Source organism: Odocoileus virginianus, chromosome 18 (genome assembly GCF_023699985.2).
Source record: "Odocoileus virginianus isolate 20LAN1187 ecotype Illinois chromosome 18, Ovbor_1.2, whole genome shotgun sequence".
NCBI classification, from domain to species: Eukaryota; Metazoa; Chordata; class Mammalia; order Artiodactyla; family Cervidae; genus Odocoileus; species Odocoileus virginianus.
The window spans coordinates 13,508,357-13,518,670 of record NC_069691.1 but is presented as its reverse complement, the minus strand read 5'-3'; positions in this window follow the sequence as shown (position 1 = coordinate 13,518,670).

Genomic DNA, 10,314 nt, shown 5'->3' with positions numbered 1-10,314 from the left:
AATCTTGAAGATCATGCATCAAATTCTAAGCCACCTCAGAAATCTTCAAGGTCAACAGTTTTACTCTGTCCAGCAAAAGACTTTGGGCACAGGGAGGGTGAATGATCAGTTCTCTATTCTCCCTCACCTCTTTTCCTATTTCCATCAACTACAACTCTGCTTTTAGCAGTTTTGTATAGTGGACTTCAGCAGGATTCCCCTGTAGTTCAGCAGTAAAGAATCCACCAGCAATGCAGGAGATACAGATTTGATCCCTGGGTCGGGAAGATCCCCTGGAGATGGAAATGACAACCCACTCCAGTATTCTTGCCCAGAGAATCCCATGGACAGAGGGACCTGGTGAGATGTAGTTCATGGGGTCAAAAAGAGCTGGACGTGGCTGAAACACCTAAGCAAAGCACATAGCTCATGGTGGACTTCAACAAAAGATGCCTTATAAATACAGGATTTCTTGAGCTGAAATACACCAAGCAAACAAAAAACAGAAAAAACCAAAACCTATTAATACTATTTTAGGGAATTTGGGTGAGGGATGTTAATCCTTTGCTTTAACATTTCTGTCAGCATTTCTCAGGGAACCCGAAGAAGGATCTGAACTAGGTGAGTGAATCTGTGCTTAGAGTCTTGTGAAAGCACAGCTTACTCCAGCACAGAATCTGGTGGGGGGAAGGTCTTGAAACAAATCAAGACTTTAATCTTTTAACTGTTTTAGAAAATAGCCTTTAAAGGTAATATGATGTTAGGAAATTTCCATCTTAATCACTTTATATTTCAGTGTTAGAAAAGTTGAGTCAAACACTAGTCATTGTTAACATACACCAGACATTTTTCCTGAAAAATCCTTATTTTGAGAGATCAAATTTGCATCATTAGCAGGAAAGCTATTAGAAAAACAACAGCACCTAAGACTTAAACAATAAAAAATTGTTTAAGATTCTTACCAGTTGTCCACTGTTGACTGTTGAAATGAACAGCTGTGAGCTCTGTACTCCCAGTTTTCACATGGCCCACATGTCCTTAGGGGAATCCTACAGTTGTCATTTGAACAAACATCTTTGTCACATTGGAGGAGGCATCTAATTTCATTCTGTTGGGGCGATGTGATCCTGGGTCTTCACTAAGCAATTGGAAGCATGTAGTACAGTTCAGAACCCTGTAGCAATCAAGGTTCTCCATTCCTTGGCTTGCAATGTTAGTGCCCATTGAGAGGAGTGAATGTCCCAGGCACCTATTTGGCAATGCTCTATACCTAGGACAGTGGTCAGTGGGGGTTAAAGAAATTTGAGATCATCTCCGTAATCCTGTTCCTGCTGCCTTCAGAGCAGAGTCAAACTTATTAGAAGAGAAGAGGCCTGCTCACTTGTTTTGAATTGCTTGGCTAGACGCTGGCTCCTAATCGCCAGCTTTGTCTCAGCAGTTATTTTGTTCTTCAGGAGCTGCACTGTTGCCTTCAGCGTATTCTCACTTCAGTGTATTTTGTACACAACTTCAACACTTCAATCTTCCTACAATGGAAGCAGGTTTGAACCGGATTGAATTTGAAATCATAAGACGTGGGTGTATGTCTTATGATTTGTCTTAAAGATTATTGACGATATGTCTTGAAGATTATTCCACTGACAAGTAGTAACAAAACCTCTACCACAGAGTTGTGGCAGGGATCAAACGAGATCACGTATCTACAAAAGCAATTTGTGAGGAGTAAAGATCAAGGGACTTCCCTGGTGGTTCACTAAGATTGTACTTCCACTACAGGGGACATGGGGCTCATCCCTGATTGAGGAACTATGATCCCACATGCCAGGCAGCACAGCTTAAAAAAGGAAAACTAAAAAGAGTAAAGGTCAATACAAAACCAAAATATTATTGGTATTAAGTTCTATTTTATTGTGTGCCTCTTTGACAAGGAAAACCTTGCAGGCTTTCTTATTGCCTATGGAATAATGTCCACATGCATTAGCTTTTTTTAAGAAGCCCTCTCCTTTATGGCCTGTGCTTCATATCCTCCCTACATAACCCATTCTTCAGGCAATCCAGGCGTTTCACTTCCCAGAACAAAGCCTTACTTTCCCATATCTGTTTCCATTGTGAACGCAGTTCCTTTTTCCTGGAATGTTCTACTTATTTTAGCCAGTTGAAGACCTACTGTTCCTTTTTAAAAAAATTTTCTTTCTTTCTTAAATTTTTTTTTCTTTTCCTGAAGCTTTTATCCTGTTTTCTTCTAAGACATGCATAGTTTTAGGTCTTATATTTAGGTCTTTGAACCATTTTAATTTTTCTATATTGTGTAATAAAGGTCGACTCCATTCTTTTGGATGTTAAGTATACAGTTTTCCCAGTGGTATTTATTGAGAAGACTATTCTTTCTCCAGGCTTTCCTGGTGACTCTAATTGTAAAGAATCCACCTGCAGTGCAGGAGGCCTGGGTTTGGTCCCTGAGTCGGGAAGATTCCCCTGGAGAAGGGAATGGAACCCACTGCAGTACTTTTGCCTGGGGAATTCCTTGGACACAGCATGGCGGGCTACAGTCCATGGAGTCACAAAGAGTTGGACACAACTGATCAACTAACACTTTTACTTTCATTTTTTCTCCTGCTCTATTTAAAAATAAGCAAATATGTGTGTTAATTTATATACCCCCTTTCCTAAATGGTAACTTGCTAATGCATATCTTCAGTTAGCTTTTGTCATTTAACAATGTATTCTGGAGATCATGTGCTAGAGACCTTCCCTCTCACCCCCTTTCTTTTATTGATAAATCATGTGATATTCTGGTTTTTTGAGTGGACCCTGTTTTATTCAACACATTTCCTATTGATGGACTTTGGGTTTTTTCCACTTTTAATATTATGCATAGGGCTGCAGTGAATAGACTTGGGCATATGTCTTCATTTTCTGATGGTGTATCTTACATACATTCCAAGAGGTGGGACTGCTGAGTCTCAGCAATACAAGGAAAGATATGTCTAATTTTGTTAAATATTGCCAAGTTCTTTGCCATAAAGTTTGCACCATCTTACATTCTCAACAGCAATGTTTATGAGAGCCTTTTTCTCTACATTGTTTACAGTAGTGTTTATTGTCACATTTTGGAATTTTGTGATTGTTGTTAGTGGGAAATGAAATATCACCTGTTAATTTTTTAAGGCTCAACTTAAGTACCATGTCTTATTAGCCTGAATCAGGCATGTGTAACTTGTTAAACCCAATATTGTACTGTGGCTATAAGGATACATACATGAGCACCCCACCCCTATAAGCAGGAAGCTTTCTGAATGACTGAAAATACTGTCTATTTGATGTTTTTAAAAAATGTTTCAAGGGCTTGGAAAATTGTTGGTATTCATTGTATATTTGCTGAAGGAGAGATAAATGAATAGGCTCAGAATTAGGAACTTGTTTTTATATACCATTTTAGAGTCTATGATTATGTTTATGATCATTTCCAGTGGGTGTGTTTATCTATTTGGTGGGACCCATGGGAAATTCAGGTGGCTGTTGTGTGTTTTTTTTTCTTTGTCTGAGAAAAGATGTTCAGAGAGATGTAGACTTTTTTCTCTGAACCCCCTGGAGAATGTAGTTCTTTGGCAAATGTATTTTATTTTTATTTATGTTGCAACTTATAAAGTTCTTTCTTGTCTGTTGTTTGTTTTCAGCCTCATAACAGTGGTGAGACACATGTGTTATCATTCTGCTTCTGGATGAAAGCCTTGTGACTCAGAAAAGTTTAGTAACTTGATCAAAGTTACAGAGACAACAGAAGCAGAGCCAGGCCTCAAACCCAGGTCTTCTGATGCCAAAGCCAGCGTTCTTTCTTGTACACCACAACTGGCATCTGGAACCTAGTAAGAGTTTTATACTTTTTTCTGTTGTTTTTCTTTAGATAGGAACAGCTTTAAAAATCTTATCTTAAGAATAAAGTCACTTAGATCATATTTTCCTTTTAATATGTTATACAACATGATGTCTTATATGTATAATATGATAAAGGAAGAAGTGTTATATAAGGAGGCTCTATGTGTATACTTCTCCTAAAATGCTCGTGTCCTGAATTTGTGTAATCGAGGTTCGGGGATTGCATTCATTGCTGGGTGTCTTGCCAGTGATGTAGTCACAGGAAACATATTGTGAAGATAAAAACTGCCTGTCTTTAAAATAATTTTTAAATCCACAAGGGCAGCTTCTGGTTCTTGACATCAGAGTAAACACACTTATTTATTCCTCTCTCAAAGAAAGAACTTAATACTAGAAGAATAAAAAAGATATATAGTCCACAAAGATAGAGGGAAATGTAAATGGTCATGGGTGGATGAGGATACTGTAAACATACTTTATTAAGTTTACGGCAGAGCAGAGAGGAGGAAGAGGAGAAAATAATACCCTAGAATATGAGAGAGGGGACTACAAAGATGGCAGTCACTTAGCTCCATGAGGAACCCTAGCAAGGCTTTGGCCTCAGAACTGGAACCAGTTCAAGATGTCTAATAGCCAACTAGTAGGTGTTCTGGAAAGACAAAGTACTCATAATAGAGGGAGGGAATTGCTAAAGAAATAACTTCTTCAGAACTAAAAGGAGATTTTAAACAATAAACAGTTCCTAAGATGCAAATCACATAAATTTTAAAAGGACCTGTATTTAGAGATACCATTGTGAAATCTCAGAACACTAAAGATTTAACGTGGCAACTTACATCTATGAACCATTACTTGAGGATGTACTCTAGTAAAAAGATGATGAAAATCAAGAAAGGAGAAGAGATAGGATTGTTTAATAAATAATTTAACTTTACCCCACGAGAGGTCTGGCCTTTACCATCAGCTTTTGGGAGATAATCTTTCAACTCCTGAAATGTCTTGCTTGATGAGGTATTATTGTCTTCCTGAGGGTTTTAGGAGTCAAACTATAATAGGTGTGATTAAGGGCAAGGCTTTAAATCACACCTTGAGGGCCTGGGGATTAAAATTGGCCCTGGGATCAGTAAATCAGGTCCTATGTAATGGAGCCTTTAAGTGAACAATGCAAAGAAACAGAGGAAAACAATAGAATAGGAAAGACTAGAGATCTCTTCAATAAAATTGGATGTACCAAGGGAATATTTCAAGTGGAGATGAGCACAATAAAGGACAGAAATGGCAGGCACCTAACAGAAGCAGAAGAGATTAAGAAGTGGCATAAATACAGAAGAACTATACAGAAAAGATCTTAAAGACCCAGTTAATCATATGATATGGTCACTCACCTAGAGTCAGACATCCAAGAGTGTGAAGTCAAGTGGACCTTAGGAAACATTACTACGAACAAAGCTGATGGTGGTGATGGAATTCCAGCTGAGCAATTTCAAATCCTTAAAGATGATGCTGTTAAAGTGCTGCACTCAATATGCCAGCAAATTAAGAAATCTCAGCAGTGGCCACAGGACTGGAAAAAGTCAGTGTTCATTTCAATCTCAAAGAAAAGTGATGCCAAAGGATGTTCAAACTACCTTATAATTGCATTCATTTCACATGCTAGCAAGGTCATGGTCAAAATCCTTCAAGCTAGGCTTTAACAGTATGTGAACTGAGAATTTTCAGATGTACAAGCTGGGATTTAGAAAAGGCAGAGGAACCAGAGACCAAATTGCCAACATCCTTTGGATCAGAGAGAAAGTAAGAGAATTCTAGAAAAACATCTACTTTTGCTTCATTGACCGAGCCTTTTACTATGTGGATCACAACAAACTGGAAAATTCTTAAAGAGATGAGAATACTAGACCACCTTACCTGTCTCCTGGGAAGTCTATATGCAGGTGAGGAAGCAATAATTAGAAACGGACAAGGAAAAATGGACTGGCTCAAAATCGGGAAAGGAATACAAGGCAGTATATTGTCACCCTGCATATTTAACTTAAATGCAGAGAACATCCTGTGAAATGCTGGGCTGGATGAAGCACAAACTGAAATCAAGATTGCCTGGAGACAAATCAACAACCTTAGATATGCAGATAATACCACTCCAGTGGCAGGAAGCAAAGAGGAACTAAAGAGCCTCTTGATGAAGGTGAAAGAGGAAAAGCTGGCTTAAAACTCACCATTTCAAAAACTAAGATCATGCCATCCAGTCCCATCACTTCATGGCAAATAGATGAGGAAAAAGTGGAAACAGTGACAGACTTTATTTGCTTGAGCTCCAAAATCACCGTACATGGTGACTGCATCCAGGAAATTAAAGGACTCTTGCTCTTTGGAAGAAAAGCCATGACAAACCTAGTTCAGTTCAGTCGCTCAGTTGTGTCCAACTCTTTGTAACCCAATGGACTGCAGCACTCCTGGCTTCCCTGTCCGTCACCAACTCCTGGAGCTTACTCAAACTCATGTCCATCGAATAGGTGATGCCATCCAACCATTTCATCCTCTGTCAACACCTTCTCCTTCTGCCTTCAGTCTTTCTAGCATCAGAGTCTTTTCCAATGAATCAGTTCTTCCCATCAGGTGGCCAAAATATTGGAGCTCCAGCTTCAGCATCAGTCCTTACAGTGAATATTCAGGACTGATTTCCTTTAGGATGGACTGGTTGGATCTCTTTGCAGTCCAAGGGATTCTCAAAAGTCTTCTCCAACATCACAGTTCAAAAGCATCAATTCTTTGGCGCTCAACTTTCTTTATGGTCCAACTCCCACATCCATACATGACTACTGGAAAAACCATAGCTTTAACTAGACGGACCTTTGTTGGCAAAGTAATGTCTCTGCTTTTTAAAAATGCTCTCTAGGATGGTCATAGCTTTTCTTCCAAGGAGCAACTATCTCTTAATTTCATGGCTGCAGTCACCATCTGCAGTGATTTTGGGGCTCAAGAAAATAAAGTCTGTCACTGTTTCCATTGTTCCCCCGTCTGTTTGCTGTGAAGGAACCAGATGCCATGATCTTTGTTTTCTGAATGTTGAGTTTTAAGCCAGCTTTTTCACTCTCCTCTTTCACTTTCATTAAGAGGTTCCTCAGTTCCTCTTTTCTTTCTGCCATAAGGGTGGTGTCATCTGTATATCTGAGGTTATTGATATTTCTCCCAGCAATCTTGATTCCAGCTTCTGCTTCATCCAGCCCAGCATTTCTCATGATGTACTCTGCATAGAACTTAAATAAGCAGGGTGACAATATTCACCCTTGACATACTCCTTTCCCGATCTGGAATCGGTCTGTTGTTCCTTGTCCAGTTCTAACTGTTACTTCTTGACCTGCATACAGATTTCTCAGGAGGCAGGTCAGGTGGTCTGGTATTCTCTTTTGAAGACTTTTCCACAATTTATTGTGATCCACACTGTCAAAGGCTTTGGCATTGTCAATAAAGCAAAAGTAGATGTTTTTCTGGAACTCTCTTGCTTTTTCCATGATCCAGCGGATGTTGGCAATTTGATCTCTGGTTCCTCTGCCTTTTCGAAAACCAGTTTGAACATGTGGAAGTTCACGGTTCAGGTACTGTTGAAGTGTGGCTTGGAGAATTTTGAGCATTACTTTGCTAGCGTGTGAGATGAGTGCCATTGTGTGGTAGTTTGAACATTCTTTCAAGTTATCAAAAATACTTTAATCTCTCTGTGTATCTTTTCATATAACTTGTGAGAACTTTAAGAGGATAGAAATAATGAGAAAAGGATTTTTGTTTTTGAAGTCAGATCTCACTTTTGTACAGTTATTTAGGACAGTGATAGAAGAGTTTACATTATAGTTTTATTTATTTATTTATTTTTTCATTTATTTTTATTAGTTGGAGGCTAATTACTTTACAATATTGTAGTGGGTTTTGTCATACATTGACTATATTATAGTTTTAAGTTGACTTTTTATCTTTCCTTACTTCATACTTTTTAAAGGCTTTTGTGTTAATGGGGGTTTCATAAGCAACTATCACCACTATCACCAACCAAAAACACAAAAGAAAATTGCTATATCTCTTCAAAAACCCAGCATTATGGTTGCTTCTAAGAAGCATCCTACAGGAACAATGTTCTCATTACCTATCCCTTCAGGGGTGTTGCAGTGTATTTAGCTGGAAGTACATACCTCTTTTAGTGTCAGACATTCTCATTGTTTTATCCTAGGACTTTGTAATATTGAAGATAAGACAATTATAGATCATTTTATTTATCAGTTTAAGTGTATTTTGAGCTTACTGATACACCATGCAAGAAAATAATTTGCTTTTAATTTAGGGAACAGATTTATTTTCTGATTCTTTGTTTGCACTTACATTTTTGGATTTGTTTTTATTAAAAAGAAGTAGAGTTAGCTTGAAAAAAGTGTGTAAAATATTCTTTCCAAAAATGCCTTATTAAAAAAAAGTTTTTAAAAAGTAATATTAGATGGACAGATATTCTTCCAATACTAAAAGAAAAGAAATTTGAAAGCTGAGATTCTGCTCTATTAATTTTTCTAAAAATATGTATTAAATTCTGAGACCTTTGGACAGTGATACCATAACATTTATGATGAAATTAGAAATTTTGATAGAAGGGAAAAAAATTTTGGGGCCAAATTAGTAACTCTTTTTGACAGCTAATGTAGAACTGATTGTTGTGAGAAATATGTTGTCTCAAGGCAGTTAAAAGGCACAATTATTCTTGTAAGTTTTCTTTCTATATTTGATTGTGTGCTTTACACTTGCTTTTTAGGGATGCATGTTGAGACATCTGGCTTCCTTAGTCTTAGATTTTGGAACTATTTTGGCCTCATTTCAATTGTAAACTATCCAAGTAATTGTAATGTGTCAGTACTTTTGAGTATTTACAATAAAAAGAATAAGGACACACACTGTACTCATTTATGACATGGATGGGAGCCATCCAAATGCCCACTCTCGTTTCTGGCAGGTCACTTTGTCCCTGGTTTTGTGTTGTGATTCAGCTTGGGGAACTCACCTCTGTCGTTGTTCAAAATTTCAATCTTTATTTCTGGAGAAGAATGGTCATCTTAGTTCACCTATGCTAAAAGCACTGATTAGGTATTCTTTCTCTAAGAATGTTACACTTAAAGTATGAGATTTAGAAGGTAACTAGGTCTAGGCACAAAGGTCAGCCAATCTGTTTATAAAACAGGGTTGAGAAATAACCAGCTGTGGGCACTGAGTTCAACGTACCAGCATGTACTCTAAAATCAGTTCTGAGTCATCTGCCCTGTGTGTTTGGCACCCCTGTTTACAGCACATCTTGAGCCTTCTCATGTAGCAACGCTACCGATAAATAGCCTACCCTTTCTGACAGCATGGATGAGGAAAGGACAACCTGGTCTTGGTTGATAAAATGTTGATATATGTGGTGAAAGCAAAGTCTTGCACAATTATCTAAAATGCCTCTGTGTGTATGCATTTGTGTGTGCACACTTGCTTTATGTGCTATGTAATGATTCATGTTCTAGGAGGGTGTGTTTTTCTCTCTTGGAGAACTGGCAGTCAGCCTTCCCTCCCTCTCAGAAATGGGAAATTTCTTGAGCTAATTTAGACATACAGCCTATGTTTTTACACCACAAAGCTGCAACTCTCTGTCCAGACAGCACTGCCAATTATCTGTGATATTTCTATTCAGTAGAGACTTTAAAAAAAGCCAGATATTTTTATTAGCCTGTTTTGCATATAGACTTTTAGGATATTTGTATATTAATATCACTTTTAAAGCAGAAAGGAGTTATTTAAAGAGATGACCTGATTGTCTTGATAAAGAAAATAATATAGTTACAATCCATTTTCTGAAAATTTGCCCTTGGGTTTGATTGCAGGCTGGAAGGTGAAAACTTTTGGATTAAATTCCAAACTCTAGAACAATAGGATTTAGGCCAAATAATTTACTCTTTCTATATCTTTGTTTTCCAATCTGTTAAACAGGAATCAAGACATTTACTGTCTCCTTACAGGGAAATAAAGCATTGGTAAATAAAAATGCATTTGCTGTGTTTAAAGGCCTGAGCCATGCGCCATTTTTCAGTGTGATCCTTCCTTCTGGCACTAGAGACTCCCTTGTGGTCATCATATTTCTCATTGGCAAGAAAAAAGCATATCACTGTGATGAGAATCCATAGGGAAATTCTGTGCCATGCCCAGCTTAGTTATCCAAGAAACAGGCAAAATTAAGACAGATTTTGTGAAAATTGTTTTGTGTTTTCTGAACTAGGAGAAGGCACAGTTTTCTCAGAGGACAGAAACATGCAGAAGTGGGCTAGAATGATCTGTTAGGAGAATAGCAAATAGAGATTGGGAAGTGGTAGCATTTACTCCTTTGAGGATCTTTTAAACAAGCAAATAAAAACATGCAAAAAAAAATAGTTTATAGAGGCAGGAGGATTGTTGTTT